At 46.3% G+C, this 19,395-nt stretch overlaps 1 protein-coding gene across 4 annotated transcripts in view; it reads left to right on the top strand.

Moving 5' to 3' along the window:
• The window catches only part of LOC126424852 (connectin-like), a 746,266-nt gene that overhangs the window by 304,259 nt on the left and 422,612 nt on the right, over window positions 1-19,395 (top strand). For 2 of the 4 annotated variants that reach the window (XM_050087661.1, XM_050087664.1), the window contains exon 1: window positions 324-559. The exons of the other annotated variants lie outside the window; for them this stretch is intronic. The gene's annotated coding sequence lies outside the window, so the exon portion shown is untranslated. Of the gene's footprint in view, window positions 1-323; window positions 560-19,395 lie in introns of those variants that run through there. 4 annotated transcript variants of the gene reach the window in all.

The following is a 19,395-nucleotide window of genomic DNA, read 5'->3' on the forward strand; positions in this document are numbered from 1 at the left end:
GTATATCACGAAGCGAGTAAGCCGACGGAAGCGCCTTCAGTTCCAGGTGGAACAATACTGTATATCTTGTATGTACTGTAATCTCACGACAGACGGGCGAAGTCCGAGACGCACTGCGTGTGGGGGCCTCCCCTGTCTGTTGGTCCTTCAGCGACACCGCGTCGGTTTGAGAGGTAGTCTCGCCCCGCCGGACGGTGGCCGTCAGCGACAAGGAGCTGCGGCGACGGTGGCGCCGCGGTGCGGACTCCGGCCGCAGCTGCCAGAGGCGCGAGTAACTTTGTACCGGGAGGCGGCGGCGGTGGCCAGTCGATTGTTGGCTGCGGTGGCGGCGGCAGCTAGGACACGGCAAGGGTCGCACGCAGACTAGCTGGCAAGTCCGGTGGCGCGCGTCGTCTGCAACACGGAGCAACGGGCGGACCGCGTCGCGTCGCACGTCGGCGGCAGGGCAGCGGACGATAAACAGATCAGCGTCTCCAGGTGCGAGCCGCATATCAACAGGTCTCCCTCGCCCCGTCTCGCGCGAAGTTTGACCGCCTCGAAGTAAACAGCGGAACTAGAGGTGAGTTCGCGCCGATCGCAGCGGATTCCAAGACCTAAAATTTTTTCCCAGCAGTGAATTTAAATTAATTTAGCACGTTTGCACAGGTAAAGGGCCGCAAAAAATTTGGCTGAGGAATTTTTAGTTTTCCGTACATCGACCTGTAATAAATGAAGCCATAAAAAATCTGCTTGTTGTCCGTCTATCTCTCTGTCCGACTGTTAAGTATCCATTTTGTCAAGTATCAAGTTGAAATTTATACTATGTAGTGAGATCTCTAGTACCTTGGTGCTGCAAAAACTTTAAGCTTCTAAGTCAACGAAATAAAAAAGCACGACGTTTTATGTATTTTGACACTCTATACTCACTTATCAAAAAATGAAGAATACTTCCCGTTGACCTGGAATCATGAAATTTGCCAAAAGGAAGATTTCACAGCGATATTTTTAATTTGTAGTCATATCGCACCAAAAATTATCTGTCTGTCCGTGAAGACACCTCTTCTGCAACACAAGAATGGCCTGACGTATCAAGGTCACGTACCGAGGTCTATGGACCTTTCGTGGTGTAAAAGCGTTAACGTTTTTAGCCAATGCAGTCAAAAGATATAGCCATTTACGTATTTTGGTGCTCATAAACTAACTCTTTAAAACCTATAGGACACTTGCCGTCGACCTGGGAACATGAAATATGGCAAGAAGCTGGTAAAGGAAAAAAAAAATCAGAAAATTTTAATTTGTAGCTATATCACATGAATTTTTTTCATTAGTTATCCGACTGTTTGTCTGTACGTTTGTTAAGACCTTTTTTTCTCAGGTTTAGGTAGACAGGTGAAGTTAAAACTATGGTCCCTTGGTGGTGTAAAAAAGTTAAGCTTCTAAACTCAATCAAAAGGTACGGTCATTTATGTCACATATTTTGTTGCTCGATAACTCAGTCATCAAAACTTATAACGTGCTTCCAGTTGACCTAGCCGGCCTCTGTGACCGAGCGGTTCTAGGCGCTTCAGTCTGGAATCGCGCGACCGCTACGATCGCAGGTTCGAATCCTGCCTCGGCCATGGATGCGTGTGATGTCTTTAGGTTAGTTAGGTTTAAGTAGTTCTAAGTTCTAGGGGACTGATGACCTCAGATGTTAAGTCCCATAGTGCTCAGAGCCATTTGAACCAGTTGACCTAGAATCATAAAACTTGGCAAGAAGCAAGGTTTCACAGTAGAACCAACCAAAAAATAAAAAAAAATCAGGAAGTTGTTAGTTTGTAATTCTACCACACGAAAAATTATTGTTTGTGTGTCATTTGTTGTCTGAGTGTTCGTCAGTCTTTAAGATCCCTTTTTCTCGGGAACGAGTTGACTTGTCATGGCTCTTGGCAGTGTAAAAAAGTTGAACTTCTACATCAATGCAATCAAAACATACGATCATTTACGTCAATATACTGATATCTTGCCAGTATTGTTATCCATAAGAGGTTAAAATCGTTGAAACGATCGATTCCGAAGATAGATGAACTTTGTGCGGAACCCTCGGCGCGTGAGCCATACTCGCAACTTTCCGAACGTTTCTTTTTTATGGATTTACCTATTTGAGTGCTGTAGCTAGTGAATTTGAAGTGACTTCCTATGAATGGCAGTGTATTCAGTCGAGATCTTTTGTAATAGCAGACTTAAATACAGTAACAGTATTCGCGTAGGTAGACGGCCGCAACTGAAGCAAAAAAGTATGAAACAGCAGTTTTTTACTCAGTCCATACTAGTTCACGTATTTTTAATTTGCGTACTGTAGGTGGGGAAAGGCAAACAGAGAAATTGGACGTGACTTCGTGTGGATGGCAGTGGACTCGAAGATCAATATCTCTTCCAACTGTTAATTCAGTCGGACTGTTTATGTAGATGAAGGGCGAAAAAATGGTGCAAAAAGATAGAGAAAATATTTTCTTCATCGGTATTTACCGCTTTACGTTTTATATTTTAATGTCCGTTTTATTGCTGGTGAAACACCAACAGAAATATCCGTTCTTCAGGTGGATGGCAGCATATTTGAACATCGAAACTTCTTCCAATTGAGAGTTTACTTTCACAATCTTTGGGTACATTATGTGCAACGAACGATGTACAAAATTTGAAATATTTACTATTTTCTCTCAATACGTGACAATTTTTTCTTTTCCTCCTCTTCTTCTCCCTAGCGCGACTAGTATAGGTCTGCTGTATCAGGATTTGTTTTATTGGTTGGTTCAAATGGCTCTGAGCACTATGGGACTCAACTGCTGAGGTCATTAGTCTAGAACTAGTTAAACCTAACTAACCTAAGGACATCACAAACATCCATGCCCGAGGCAGGATTCGAACCTGCGACCGTAGCGGTCTTGCGGTTCCAGACTGCAGCGCCTTTAACCGCACGGCCACTTCGGCCGGCATTTGTTTTATTATTTGACTGTATTTCACAAGTTGCGTTAAGCTCGCGAATGGAACAGTGACCCGAAAATGTAGAATAAATTTCTTTTATTTCGCCTCCATACTCCGAGGACCTACAAATTTGTCAACACAGACGTGAAATAAAAGAAATGTATTTAACTTTCGGCCAGGTGCCCTTTCCTGACACCACAGTCGTCAAGGTGATCTAAGAGAGCGAAGTCGTGTTCTCTTTGTTGTGTGTCTTGCGTACCATAGTCACTGACGTAGAATATGGGTACCAGCCTAGCATTTGTTTAAACGCGCGTGGGAGACCGCCTAAAAACCTGGCGCGTGAGTCCAAGGTCGTAAACCAGCATCCTGAATTCGAAGCGGACATGACGCACTCCCTGTATCGCAGGTTACCGCACTGCGCGTGTCGCTACACGAGCAGTTGCCAGTTTACTGCGGTTTCATTTTGGTGTTGTAGAAGGTGAGACGGAAAAAGATAAATACAAATGACCCTCAGTTTAATGGCAATGTATATGAATATCTAAACTGCTTCCATCAGCTAAGTGAAATTCTAAAATACTCGTGTACATGTAGATCAAGGGCAGCATGAATTTTTTATTGAGTTGTAACTTCAGTGCTGTAGTTGGGAAAACGCGAAGAGAGAAATCGTAACACTCTTTATGTGGAAGACAGCGTATTCATGTACCTCTACCAATTTTTTCTCAGTTTTAACTTTATTTAGAGGTGAACAGAGAAATTAGTATGGACTTGTTTTGGACAGTACCATATTCGAGGATCGATGCTATAATTTTTCTAGTACATTTCGTGATAAATGGGAATTTGGCAAGACGTGTCGCAAGTGGGGTAAGTAGTAAAGAAGTAATAAATTAAAATGTCATGCATGATGGGGCAGATTTTCATGATTTTCGGCATTCGATGTGATATCTTCTGAACTATGAGTCGTACAATCTTATGTTTTTGTGGATACCCACTGCGGAATGAGTTGCGAATAGAGTTAGCAACAACGAAGCAATAATTCGAAGCTTCTGATACGGCAGCTTTCCACGCTTCTCAGTGTTTATGATGTCATGTCTCCAGAACTACGTGTCGTACAATGATATAATTTTGCTTCAATAATCAGTGGTATGTGTGAATACTGTCCCAAAAGTGTGCCGCGAATACAGTTAGTAATAGGGAAGTAATAAATTAAAACGTCATGCTTAATGTGACAGTTTTACTGCATGAACAATGAAACTATAGTAAGGGACATACTTTTATCCTTTCATCATTCGCTGAGGGTTGTCATCGAGGAAAAGTTTAGTAAACGGTTGAAATGACGTGTAAAGTCTGTTGCACGTTACTAAATGCTCTCATTCCCATACATTGGACGAATAAAGTATGGATATGAGCTACATCGCTTTATATACTATGTAGGTGGTTCTTACCCCAACAGCGATTCTCTCCAAAGAGTAAGTGAGATATGCAACAAGTATGGATGAGATCGCTCTAGTGGTTTGGTAGTAGTTGTCGAACATACCATTCACGCTCGTACATACGTACAGGGAGTTTCAAAATTACGCAGACATACTTCGAAGGGATTTAGAAGCCGCCTCGAGGAACAAAATGTGGAAAGGAACCAGTGTCCAGAAACGTCATGCAGCCAGGCTGCAGAACGTCGACGTTACAGGTGCTAAAAACGTTTCCATATACAGGTTGATTCCATGATGATGATACAGAGTATTAGCGATGTTGCAGCAGGATAAATCTATCAGTCTGAGGTAAGGGACCCTGCTCCGTAAGCGAACAATTCGAAAGTTATAAGCGGGTGGAATACATGAACCCGAAGCGTTTCGCTATTATTGTAGGGAGGCACCTTTCAGAGGCAGTAGTATGAACCAAAACAAGCAAAATAGCCAAGTAAACATGCGCTCTAAAACGCATGCCTACAGATCTCTGAGGCACATGTCTTCTTCTGAAGGTCTATTCATTGTAGAGCCCTTATTTATTGACTGGAATACTTTCTTTCAAATTTTAAAGGGGACAGGAGTAAAATACAGAGAGCGAAAGGCTATTTACAATTTGTACAGAAACCAGATGGCAGTTACAAGAGTCGAGGGGCATGAAAGGGAAGCAGTGGTTGGGAAGGGAGTGAGACAGGATTGTAGCCTCTCCCCGATATTATTCAATCTGTATATTGAGCAAGCAGTGAAGGAAACAAAAGAAAAATTTGGAGTAGGTATTAAAATCCAGGGAGAAGAAATAAAAACTTTGAGGTTTGCCAATGACATTGTAATCCTGTCAGAGACGGCAAACGACTTGGAAGAGCAGTTGAACGGAATGGACAGTGTCTTGAAAGGAGGATATAAGATGAACATCAACAAAAGCAAAACGAGGATAATGGAATGTAGTCGAATTAAGTCGGGTGATGCTGAGGGAATTAAATTAGGAAATGAGTCACTTAAAGTAGTAAAGGAGTTTTCCTATTTGGGGGGCTAAATAACTGATGATGGTCGAAGTAGAGAGGATATAAAATGTAGACTGGCAATGGCAAGGAAAGCGTTTCTGAAGAAGAGAAATTTGTTGACATCGAATATAGATTTAAGTGTCAGGAAGTCATTTCTGAAAGTATTTTAATGGAGTGTAGCCATGTATGGAAGTGAAACATGGACGACAAATAGTTTGGACAAGAAGAGAATAGAAGCTTTCGAAATGTGGTGCTACAGAAGAATGTTGAACATTAGGTGGGTAGATCACGTAACTAATGAGGGGGTATTGAATAGGATTGGGGAGAAGATATGTTTGTGGCACAACTTGACTAGAAGAAGGGATCGGCTGGTAGGACATGTTCTGAGGCATCAAGGGATCACAAATTTAGCATTGGCGGTCAGCGTGGAAAGTAAAAATCGTAGAGGGAGACCAAGAGATGGATACACTAAGCAGATTCAGAAGGATGTAGGCTGCAGTAAGTACTGGGAGATGAAGAAGCTTGCACAGGATAGAGTAGCATGGACAGCTGCATCAAACCAGTCTCAGGACTGAAGACCACAACAACAATAACAACAACATTTATTAACAAAAGTTTTTTCTTATTTCTGTTCATACTACTACCTCAAAAAGTTTCCTACCTTACAACCTTAACAACAGCAGTACCACGGGCGATGACTGAATAATGGATTCAATCAGTGTGCCTCCAACGTGATACTGAAGCCCCAAAGAAACTGGTACGGGCATGCGTATTCTAATACAGAGATACGTAAACAGGAAGATTACGGCGCTGCGGTCGGCAACGTCTATATAAGACAAATCTCAGCCGAAGCTGTAGATCGGTTACTGCTACTACAGTGGCAGTTTATCAAGATTTAAGTGAATTTGAACGTGGTGTTATAGTCGGTGAACGAGCGATGGGATACAACATTTCCGAGGTAGCGATGAAGGGGTTTTCCCCTACAAACATTTCACGAGTGTACGTGAATATCAGGAATCCGGTAAAACATCAAATCTCCTACATCGTTGCGACCGGAAAACGGGACCAACGATGACTGAAGAAAACAGTTCAATGAAACATCATCGATATGGGCTTTCGGAGCCGACGGCCCGCTTGTGTACCCTTTATGACTGCAGGCCTCGCCTGGGCCCATCCACACCGACATTGATGACGGGAAGCAAATTGCGTGGTCGGATTTGAATGGATTCAAATTTCATCGAGCGCATGGTCGTGCGCGGGTATGGAGACAATCTCATGAATCCATTGACCATGCAGGTCAGCAGGGGACAGTTCAAACTGGTAGAGGCTCTGTAATGGTTTGGGGCGTGTGCAGTTGGAGTGATACGAGCCCCCGATACGTGTAGATACGACTGTGACAGGTGACACGTTCGTAAGCATATTGTCTGATCACCTGCATTCATTCATGTCCAATGTGCATTCAGACGGATTTAGGCAATTCCAACAGGACAATGCGACACCCCACACGTGCGAATTGCTACAGAGTGCCTACAGGAACACCTGATTTTAAACACTTCCGCTGGCCACCAGAGTCCAGAGACATGAACGTTATTGAGCATATCTAGGATTCGTTGGAACGTGCTGTTCAGAAGAGTTCTCCACCCCACCGTACTCTTGCGGATTGATGGACAGCGCTGTAGGAATCATGGTGTCAGTTCCCCTCAGTAATACTTCAGGCGTTGGTAGAGTTCATGCTATGTCGTGTTGCGGCACTTTTGCATGCTGTCGGCGGCCGTACACGATATTAGGCAGCTGTACCAGTTACTTTGGCTGTTCAGTGTGTATCCGCCGGCGCTTATAGCTTCGAAGCATTGTAGCTTAGTTGGATGATGTTTTGCGACACGGTTTCCTATCCTCATTCCATTCCGTAAGACACCTTCTGCATCCTCTCGAAGTCTTTTGGTCGTACTTTGAAAGACCGTGTATAGAGGTACATTCATATTTCTAATAAATGTGGATTCGCCTCTTAAAACGGCTCATGGAGCTTCGTAAGTAATGCTCAGCATGATGGCTGGTATCTTTTCTATGAAAGTTTCTCAGTGTCTATGTAACACTCTCCGCGTGTCAGTTAAATACGTAACAATTCGCGGTGACCTTTGTGTACATTTAATATCCCGTGTTGGTATGGCGACGTGTCGTCGTGTGCTACGGTTTATATCTGTGAGAACATAGCCTATAGGATGCTGAAAGTCTGCAGCTACCTCTAGACTAGTAATCATCAAGCTACCATACCATGCATCGCGGAGGGTACTTTCCACTGTTATCATTCCGTAGTCACAAATGGGGCGAGCGAAAAAGCGAATGTGTAGACCTATGTCTTGGGTACGAGTCCTAATTTCTGTCATCTTGTATTCGCGAAGTGTTCGTCTGCGATAGTAGAATCATTCTTCAGTCACCCACAATTTCGGTTTCTCTAAATTTTTTGAACAATGTTCCGTAGAAAAAAAAGAACGTCCCCTTCCCTCTAGAAAGTCGGTAATATTCGCGTGTTCACCGAACCTACCTGTAACAAATCTAACAGCAGACTTCTGAACTACTTCGATGCCTTACTTTAATCTGACCTGGTGGTAATTCCAGACACACTATCAGTATTCAAACATGGGTCGCACTAAAATGTTCTATACGCGGATTCTTTAGAGATGGGATAAAGTTTTCTAAAGTTCTCCCGATAAACCGAAGTGCACCATTTACGCTCCGTACTACCGTCTTTACGCGCTCGCTCCAGTCCATATCGCTTCGCGACGTCACGCCCAGATCCTTAACCGACGTGACTGTGTCAAACAGCTCACCGATCTTACTGTATTATAGGGTTGTTTTCCTACACATCTGCTTTAACATACGTTTCTCTACATTTAGAGCAAGGTGTAATTCATCACTCCAAATAGAAACTGTGTCTAAGTCACCACGTTCCTTTGTAAAGTCACTCAACAACCACACTTTCCTGTACACCACAACATGAGTAGCAAACCGCCGCGCACTGATCCTCAGTTTATCCGTCAAATCATGTACATATATAATGAATAACAGCGGTCTCTCACACTTCCATGGAGCACTCTTGACGATAACCTTCTACTTCTACATCTACGTCTACATCTCCATCTACGTTGACATGATTACCCAGCAATTCACATTTAAGTGCCTTGCACAGAGATCATCGAACCACCTTCAATCTGTTTCTCCGCCGTTCCACTCACGAAAAGCGCGCGGCAAAAACGAAGACTTAAACCTTTCCGTACGAGCTGTGATTTATTTTATTATGACGATCATTTCTCCCTATGCTGTTGCTAATCAACAAAATATACTCCTGGAAATTGAAATAAGAACACCGTGAATTCATTGTCCCAGGAAGGGGAAACTTTATTGACACATTCCTGGGGTCAGATACATCACATGATCACACTGACAGAACCACAGGCACATAGACACAGGCAACAGAGCATGCACAATGTCGGCACTAGTACAGTGTATATCCACCTTTCGCAGCAATGCAGGCTGCTATTCTCCCATGGAGACGATCGTAGAGATGCTGGATGTAGTCCTGTGGAACGGCTTGCCATGCCATTTCCACCTGGCGCCTCAATTGGACCAGCGTTCGTGCTGGACGTGCAGACCGCATGAGACGACGCTTCATCCAGTCCCAAACATGCTCAATGGGGGACAGATCCGGAGATCTTGCTGGCCAGGGTAGTTGACTTACACCTTCTAGAGCACGTTGGGTGGCACGGGATACATACGGACGTGCATTGTCCTGTTGGAACAGCAAGTTCCCTTGCCGGTCTAGGAATGGTAGAACGATGGGTTCGATGACGGTTTGGATGTACCGTGCACTATTCAGTGTCCCCTCGACGATCACCAGTGGTGTACGGCCAGTGTAGGAGATCGCTTCCCACACCATGATGCCGGGTGTTGGCCCTGTGTGCCTCGGTCGTATGCAGTCCTGATTGTGGCGCTCACCTGCACGGCGCCAAACACGCATACGACCATCATTGGCACCAAGGCAGAAGCGACTCTCATCGCTGAAGACGACACGTCTCCATTCGTCCCTCCATTCACGCCTGTCGCGACACCACTGGAGGCGGGCTGCACGATGTTGGGGCGTGAGCGGAAGACGGCCTAACGGTGTGCGGGACCGTAGCCCAGCTTCATGGAGACGGTTGCGAATGGTCCTCGCCGATACCCCAGGAGCAACAGTGTCCCTAATTTGCTGGGAAGTGGCGGTGCGGTCCCCTACGGCACTGCGTAGGATCCTACGGTCTTGGCGTGCATCCGTGCGTCGCTGCGGTCCGGTCCCAGGTCGACGGGCACGTGCACCTTCCGCCGACCACTGGCGACAACATCGATGTACTGTGGAGACCTCACGCCCCACGTGTTGAGCAATTCGGCGGTACGTCCACCCGGCCTCCCGCATGCCCACTATACGCCCTCGCTCAAAGTCCGTCAACTGCACATACGGTTCACGTCCACGCTGTCGCAGCATGCTACCAGTGTTAAAGACTGCGATGGAGCTCCGTATGCCACGGCAAACTGGCTGACACTGACGGCGGCGGTGCACAAATGCTGCGCAGCTAGCGCCATTCGACGGCCAACACCGCGGTTCCTGGTGTGTCCGCTGTGCCGTGCGTGTGATCATTGCTTGTACAGCCCTCTCGCAGTGTCCGGAGCAAGTATGGTGGGTCTGACACACCGGTGTCAATGTGTTCTTTTTTCCATTTCCAGGAGTGTATTTTCGCATTCGGAGGAGAAAGTGGGTGATTAAAATAAAAAAATAAAAATGTTCAGATTTATGTGAATTCCTAAGGGACCAAACTGCTGTCATCGGTCCCTATACTTACACACTACTTAAACTAACTTACGCTAAGGACAACACACACACCCATGCCCGAGGGAGGACTCGAACCTCCGGCTGGAGGGTTTCGTAAGAACATCCTGCCGCGACGAAAAACGCCTTTGTTTTAATGATTGCCAGCTCAATTCGTGTGTCATATCCGTGGCACTCTGCACCCTATTTCGCGATAATGCAAAACGAGTTGCCCTTATCTGAACATATGCGATGTTCTCCGGCAATTCTACCTGATGCGGATGCCACACTGCGCAGCAATATTCTAGAAAAGGACGGACAAGCGTTGTACACGCTGTCTCTTAGCTGCTGCGCTCTCTAAGTGTTTTAAGTGTTCTGTCAATAAACTGCAAACTTTGGTGTGCTCCCGCCATAATATTATCTAAATGATCTTCCCCATTTATGTTATTCGTAGTTACAATCCCGAAGTATTTAATTGAATTCACAGCCTTGTGTTAGTGTGATTTATCGTGTAAGCGAAGTTTAATGGATTCCTTTCAGTACTTATCAGGATGGCCTCACACTTTTCATTATTGGTCAGTAGCACTTTTCTCACCTTAAAGATATCTTTCCTATATCATTTTGCAATTGGTTTTAATCATCTGATCACTTTACAAGACAGTAAATGACGGCAGCATCCTAAAATAATTTATGATGGCTGCTCACGTTGCCTTGTAAACCGTTTATATATATGAGGAACAGCAGAGGACCTGTACGACTTCGTTTTGGGAAAATGACGTTCCGTCAATTACTACGAACTGTAACCTTTCTGACAGGAAACAATGAAACCAGTCGCACAACTGAGACGATACACTATGGGCACGCCATTGGATTATATGTCGCTCGTGAAGAACGGTGTAACGTTCTGTAAATCTAAAAATATGGAATCAGTTCGACATTTCCTGTCGATAGCACTCATTACTTCGTGAGAGTAATGAGGTAGTTGTGTTTCGCACGGCTATATTTTCTAAATCCGTCTTGGTTACTTGTCGAAAAATCGCCATCTTTGAGGTTAGTCATAACTATCGAACTCCTGATGACTCCAAATCCTACTGCAAATCGACGTAAGCGATGTGAGTCCGTAATTCAGCGGATTACTCCTACAAATCCTTTCTTGAGTGTTGGTGTGACGTGCGCAACTTTCCAGATCCTAGGTACGAATCTTTCGATGAGCGAGCTGTTGTATATGATTGCTATATATGGAGCTATTGTACCAGCATACTCTGACGAAAAGAGCCTAACTAATATGCAGTCTGGGCCAGAGGCCATGTCTTTATTTAGTGATTTGAGCTATTTATCTACGCTGAGGATATCTAAATCTATGCTACTCATGTTGGCCGTCGTTTTAGATTCGAATTCCGGAATATTTACTTCGGCTTCTTTAGCAGCGAAATCTCGGAAAACAGTATTCAGTAAGTTTCATATCAGCGCATACTCCGCTGCAGAGTGAAAATCTCGTTCTGGAAACATCCCCCCAGGCTGTGGCAAAGCCATGTCTCCGCAATATCCTTTCTTCCCGGAGTGCTAGCTCTCCAGGTTCGCAGAAGAGCTTCTGTGAAGTTCAGAATGTAGGAGACGAGATACTGGCAGAATTGAAGCTGAGAGGACAAGTTGTGAGTCGTGCTTGGGTAGCTCCGATGGTGCCGGCACGGTAGCCCAGCGTGTTGGGCCAGAGAGCTGGTTGGCCTCCGTAATAAAAAACTGAGTGGAAGGATCAACAACGAACTTGACCGGATGTCATGAGACGTCCGCAACAACCAAACACAACGATCAATAACGAACAATATGAAAAAAGAGCTGGTAGAGCACTTGGCCGCGAAAGGCAAAGATCCCGAGTTCGAGTCTCGGTCTGGCATACAGTTTTAATCTGCCAGGAAGTTTCGCATCAGCGCACACTCCGCTGCAGAGTGAAAATCTCACTCTCGTATTCAGTAACTCTGCGTGTTACGGCGTTAGGTCAAGCGCCGGCACTCCAGTCGGGAACGAAAAAGAAGAGACGGCTGTGAGAAGATGGTCAGCCAATCGCTCACCGACCGACCCCTTTCCAGGACGACAACGTGACAGCAGCGGCGCCGCGCGGGAATAGCAAAGCAGTCTCAGGCGCTGCAGTCATGGACTGTGCGGCTGGTCCCGGCGGAGGTTCGAGTCCTCCCTCGGGCATGGGTGTGTGTGTTTGTCCTTAGGACGCTTTAGGTTAAGTAGTATGTAGGCTTAGGGACTGATGACCTTAGCAGTTAAGCCCCATAAGATTTCACACACATTTGCACATTTGATTTGACAGCAGCGGCCCCTACGTGAAGAGGACATAAGCGCCACTCTCGACTGATAGCGGGCCCCCTTGGGTAGCAGCTTCAATGTTGGGCACTTCGATAGCAGCATCAACGTTACTGACTTCGTTAGCGAGCTCTACGTAACACAGACTTGCATTTGACTACTCTCAAGAAGACAGATTATTTTTTATGTCGCCCTATGCTTGCGACACATCTAGCAAAGTTAAGTATCGTAATTTTCTTGTTGTAATAAAACTCATTAATACGAGTCGTTTCATTGTTTGTCTAGAGAACCGAGAAGGCAGGATTCGTAGACACAACACTGCGTTAGTGGCACTGTTATCAATAATGTCCGTTGCTATTACGCAGTGTAGTGAAGATACTGATTTCGTCATGCCGCTGGTGTACTTTATATACACTCCTGGAAATGGAAAAAAGAACACATTGACACCGGTGTGTCAGACCCACCATACTTGCTCCGGACACTGCGAGAGGGCTGTACAAGCAATGATCACACGCACGGCACAGCGGACACACCAGGCACCGCGGTGTTGGCCGTCGAATGGCGCTAGCTGCGCAGCATTTGTGCACCGCCGCCGTCAGTGTCAGCCAGTTTGCCGTGGCATACGGAGCTCCATCGCAGTCTCTAACACTGGTAGCATGCCGCGACAGCGTGGACGTGAACCGTATGTGCAGTTGACGGACTTTGAGCGAGGGCGTATAGTGGGCATGCGGGAGGCTGGGTGGACGTACCGCCGAATTGCTCAACACTTGGGGCGTGAGGTCTCCACAGTACATCGATGTTGTCGCCAGTGGTCGGCGGAAGGTGCACGTGCCCGTCGACCTGGGACCGGACCGCAGCGACGCACGGATGCACGCCAAGACCGTAGGATCCTACGCAGTGCCGTAGGGGATCGCACCGCCACTTCCCAGCAAATTAGGGACACTGTTGCTCCTGGGGTATCGGCGAGGACCATTCGCAACCGTCTCCATGAAGCTGGGCTACGGTCCCGCACACCGTTAGGCCGTCTTCCGCTCACGCCCCAACATCGTGCAGCCCGCCTCCAGTGGTGTTGCGACAGGCGTGAATGGAGGGACGAATGGAGACGTGTCGTCTTCAGCGATGAGAGTCGCTTCTGCCTTGGTGCCAATGATGGTCGTATGCGTGTTTGGCGCCGTGCAGGTGAGCGCCACAATCAGGACTGCATACGACCGAGGCACACAGGGACAACACCCGGCATCATGGTGTGGGGAGCGATCTCCTACACTGGCCGTACACCACTGGTGATCGTCGAGGGGACACTGAATAGTGCACGGTACATCCAAACCGTCATCGAACCCATCGTTCTACCATTCCTAGACCGGCAATGGAACTTGCTGTTCCAACAGGACAATGCACGTCCGCATGTATCCCGTGCCACCCAACGTGCTCTAGAAGGTGTAAGTCAACTACCCTGGCCAGCAAGATCTCCGGATCTGTCCCCCATTGAGCATGTTTGGGACTGGATGAAGCGTCGTCTCACGCGGTCTGCACGTCCAGCACGAACGCTGGTCCGACTGAGGCGCCAGGTGGAAATGGCATGGCAAGCCGTTCCACAGGACTACATCCAGCATCTCTACGATCGTCTCCATGGGAGAATAGCAGCCTGCATTGCTGCGAAAGGTGGATATACACTGTACTAGTGCCGACATTGTGCATGCTCTGTTGCCTGTGTCTATGTGCCTGTGGTTCTGTCAGTGTGATCATGTGATGTATCTGACCCCAGGAATGTGTCAATAAAGTTTCCCCTTCCTGGGACAATGAATTCACGGTGTTCTTATTTCAATTTCCAGGAGTGTACGACCAAAATCTCTTTGGGATTTCTGCCAGTTTCAAGACAGAGTTTCGTTGTCTCTTGTCTGTGGTTATCTCTCAACCTCAGGACAATGTATTGGGTTTCATCACTTGAGGTCCGCTTACGCGCCATGCCTGCAGTCGTTGTGCGACTGTTTAACTTGCCCCACACGCAAGTAGAGGCACGCAGTGTGAACACAGGTGTGAATGGAACCACTCGCACCAGCATGTGGAGGAAGAGGCAAGCACCTACACGCGTACCGATACTTGCGTGTGCGGCGCGCACAATCTCACAGCGACTAGCCTCAAGGTGCACAGGTGTACACTCTTGTAGTTTGAGCGCACTACGCCTACCTCTTACATACCGGGTGGAATAGTTTTGTTAGTGCTGGCTCTTCCAAGGCCCCGTTAACAAGTCGTCGGGCCACACAAGAGTCTGGGAACGTATTCGGTATTCCCGGCCCTTTGTTAACAATCTGCAGTGGAGCCACTGTGTCCAAAGCCCTCTGAAAATCTGCAAATACCATAGACACTACAGTCCTCATAAATCCGAATTCATGTCTAAAGCTCCGATACTGCCACGTCTTAAGTACACTGTGTGATCAAAAGTATCCTGACACCGACAAAAACGCACGTTTTTCATGTTAGGTGTATTGTGCTGCCACCTACTGCCAGGTACTCCATATCAGCGACCTCAGTAGTTATTAGAGATCGAGAGAGAGAGGAATGGGGCGCCCCGCGGAACTCACGGACTTCGAACATGATCGGGTGATTGGGTGTCACTTGTGTCATACGTCTGTACGCGAGATTTCCACACTCCTACACATCCCTAGGTCCACTGTTTGCGATGTGATAGTGAAGTGGAAACGTGAAGGGACACGTACAGCACAAAAGCGTACAGGCCGACCTCTTCTGTTGACTGACAGAGACCGCCGACAGTTGAAGAGGGTAATATGTGTAATAGGCGGACATCTATCCTGACCATCAGGAACTCCAAAATGCACCAGGACCCACTGCAAGTACTATGAGAGTTAGGCGAGAGGTGAGAAAACTTGGATTTCATGGTCAAGCGGCTGCTCATAAGCCACACATCACGCCGGTAAATGCCGAACGGCTCTTCGCTTGGAGTATGGAGCGTAAACATTCGACTATTGAACAGTGGAAAAACGTTATGTGGAGTGACGAATCGAGGCACACAATGTGGCCATCCGATGGCGGGGTGTGAATATTACGAATGCCTGATCAAAGACATCTGCCAGCGTGTGTAGTGCCAACAGTAAAATTCGAAGGAGGTGTCGTTATGGTTTGGTCGTGTTTTTCATGGAAGGGGCTTTCACAGCTTGTTGTTTTGCTTCGCACTATCACAGCACTATGTTTTCAGCTCCTTCTTGCTCCGCACTGTTGAAGAGCAATTCGGGGATGGCGATTGCATCCAACACGATCGAGCACCTGTTCATAACGCACGGCCTGTGGCGCAGTGGTTACACGACAGTAACATCCCTGTAATGGACTGGCCTGCACAGTGTCCTAATCCTGAATCCTATAGAACAGCTTTGCGATGTTTTGGAACGCAGACTTCGTGCCAGGCCTCACCGGCCGACATTGATACCTCTCCTCAGAGCAGTACTCAGTGAATGTTGGGCTGCCATACCCCATCCAGTACGCGATTGAAGGTATGCCTGCGAGAGTGGAAGCTGTCATCAAGGCTAACGGTGGGCCAACACCACATTGACTTCCACCATTACCGATGGAGGGTGCCCCGAACTTGTAAGTCATTTTCAGCCATATGTCCGGATACTTTTGATCTTATACTGTATGTTAACCTGCGACCTGCTGCCATTTCTCCTAACTGTTCTCTCAAACTGACTGCCCTGGTGTGGCTGCTACACTCCCGCCAAACGGCGCACCTAGCCACCACATTCTTTCCTCATACCTTCGGTAACTTAGTTTCCCTCTTCGACAGTAGCTCGTCACTTCTACTACTGTAGTGCGTGAATTTTACCTCCTTTACTTCCGCAGGAAGCTATTTTCAGACACGGCATAAGGTTCAGGCACTTAGCGTAGACCGCCAGCAGTGCGCAAATTCGGCTAATTGGCTTTCGTTGCTGTTCCGTTCGCCAGGGAAGCGACTCCTAAACAAGTGTGGGACCGTCGAAAATGTGCACACCTAAGTTTTGGAAAAGCGAGAGCATCGTGATCGTGGCAGCTCTACTAGATGCGCAGGAGATTTTCTCCGTCTCCGAATCTTCCTCGCTGCCTTGGCGCCAGCGGCGCTTGGGAAAGACATTATCTTTATGCTCCCACACAGCGTTATCACCAGCTTGTTTCCACGAAAGCTTCCTGTGTGAAGGCGCCAAGTTCACTTCTGATCGTTGTTACGTTCATAGAGTGGACGATGTGGCACACTCTTTTGGTTTACAGATTAGACACAGAAGTACGCAAATCTGTATCAATACTGTTTGTTTCACTTAGAATCAATCATTATTTCGTTTCCATACTGTAACAGAAGCAGTGTCGGCAGATTTAATCATGAAAATTCCGGCCCGCCAGTTATGCACGCAACTTTTCTTCTTAACGCCCTAAAGTGTTACGGCTTTCTTGTGCCATCATCAGTGGATAATTTCACTCAGGTCTGTGAAATGCAGACTTGTTTCACCTAGTGGTTACCGAAACAATATTCAGGCCTAAAGGAATTTTATGTCTACTGAGATTAATGTCTTCCGTAAAACGTTTGGTGCTGTAACACTGTCTTTTTGTTACTTTATATCTTATTAAAAGAAGTTTGTAGCTTGCTGCTGATAGTCTTTAACTGCAGTTCACGATATCTCGACTGGGCAGCTACAAGTCAACCTCAGTATCTTCGATGGCTAATCTTCAGGTGAGCAACCGAAGATACTGAAGATGCCTTGCAGGTGTCGTCGAAATTTCGAGAACTCGAGATAAACGACGGCCAGCAGCAACCCATAAACCTGAATGAAACCTTCTCGGTTTTCAAGCCGCGTCAATTTGAATAAATTCCTCGAGCTTTCGATTACCATCTCCGCCATCGTCGTCAAGAGTTCACTGACTTCAGTCAGTCAGCGAACTCCTGATGACGATGGCGAAGATGGTAATCAAAAGCTCCAGTATTTCATTCGAATTGACGAGGCTTGAAAACCAAGAACGTTTTATTCATTTATGCCGTCGCGAAAGACTCCGAGGGCAAACCCTTAAACTTTTTTGAATATTCATCTCTCCAGAAAATTTTAAAGTTCATATTTTATACCTTGCCATTAGTTATTAATTATTTCGAAATTACTTGACGAGTTAACGATACCGTGTATGTCCTTCCTCGACGCCAAATTACATTTATAGGTACATTGAGTTGTTAAGTCGCCATCTGGCCTTACAATAACTTCTTTCGCTACAGATGACAAGCTACAATATTAATTAAAAAATTCTTTTTCATTAATATTATATCTAGTTATCTGTAACGAAAGAAGTTATTGTGAGCCAGATGGCGACTCAACAAGTCATTCTATCTATAAATGTAATATCTAACTTCCTGTACAGCAAGACAATAAACACAATAGACGTAAAATGATTGTCGTAAAAATTATTTCTTAAAACGTATTTACGTTCCCCAAACCGGAATAGAGACATTTAATGAAAATTATGGCGGAAATCTTTGGGTATTAAAATGAATAACAGTTTCCTGCGTAGAAATCAAACCGGAATTCTACAAGTTAGAAATATTGGTGGAAGATGTACAGAGAGACTGTTATTAGTATCTAAAAAGAAACTCAAAGTGACCTAGATGGCGCTGAGACCAGTAATTTAATAGGAGATACATGGGACCGTAAATCTCGGGAAGTACTCCAGAATGGATGGGAATGTTGAATATGTGACGTCACCAGGTGACGTACATGTTAAGCGGATGAGCCTGTTGATCCTACAACCATCCTACCCTCGCTGGTAGGGGAGAATGCTGCGCGTAGCTCTACGGGGCTGCTGTTTTTTCGAAAACGTTTCGTGATTGTGACCTGTTGTAAATGTAGAAGTTTCAGAATAATTATCCTCACTGTAAGCTCGTGGTCTCACGGTAGCGTTCTCGCTTTCCGATCACCGGGTCCCAGGTTCGATTCCCGGTGGGGTCAGAGACTTTCACCTGCCTCGAGATGACTGGGTGTTGTTGTATCGTCTTCGTCATCATCATTCATCCCAATTACGGCCGGAGGAAAGTAGTGGCAAACCACGTCCAGTAGGACATTGCCAAGTACGGCGGTGCGGGTCTCTCGCATCGTTCCCCTACGCTCTGTCAAGGAGTATGGGTATTCATCCTCATCATCTTCACTGTAACCAAGCAAAAGCTCTTCTTATCTTGTGTTTCTTTACTTTTGCCCCTTCTGTTTTTGCTTGCGGACTTTATTTAGTAAAGAAAACGTAGGCCATTTACCGGTAGCGACGCAGTTATAAAGCCTATACTCACTTACTAGTGACGCAATACGCTAGTTTTCTATCGTACTGTACTTTGCAGTAAACCAGTGGAGACCGGAGACCGGCATATAACATAGTAAAATGTAAACACACAATTATTTAACGCAGTGCAATCTTATACTGCCTGCCACGCGCAAGACTGGAACTCTGCGCCCTACGCGCTTAGGTCGTGCCCGTAGACCTGGACTCACACCGACGTGAATATTTGGGTTGGAATGATCGGGTGCGACAGACCTATAGGCCAGCCACTGCAGCGAGGTACGACATCTGATGATATGTCCAATGTTTGTCACGCACTTTTGGGGTATTTCCCGACATTTGCGGCCCCGTTACTCTTACATTACCTGTACAGCGTCATATGCGTCGCTTCGGGGGTTTTCCAACGTTAATAAGAACCAACCTCTACACTGATCTTGTAAAAAAGCCTTTTTACGGAGATGGCTGTATAGGCATCCAAACTAACGGCAGTAACATTGTTAGTTTAACTTTTGAGCTGGAGATGGTGGTAAAGCACGGATCTCTGGTTGACACGGCA

Source organism: Schistocerca serialis, chromosome 10 (assembly GCF_023864345.2).
Source record: "Schistocerca serialis cubense isolate TAMUIC-IGC-003099 chromosome 10, iqSchSeri2.2, whole genome shotgun sequence".
Taxonomy (NCBI): Eukaryota; Metazoa; Arthropoda; class Insecta; order Orthoptera; family Acrididae; genus Schistocerca; species Schistocerca serialis.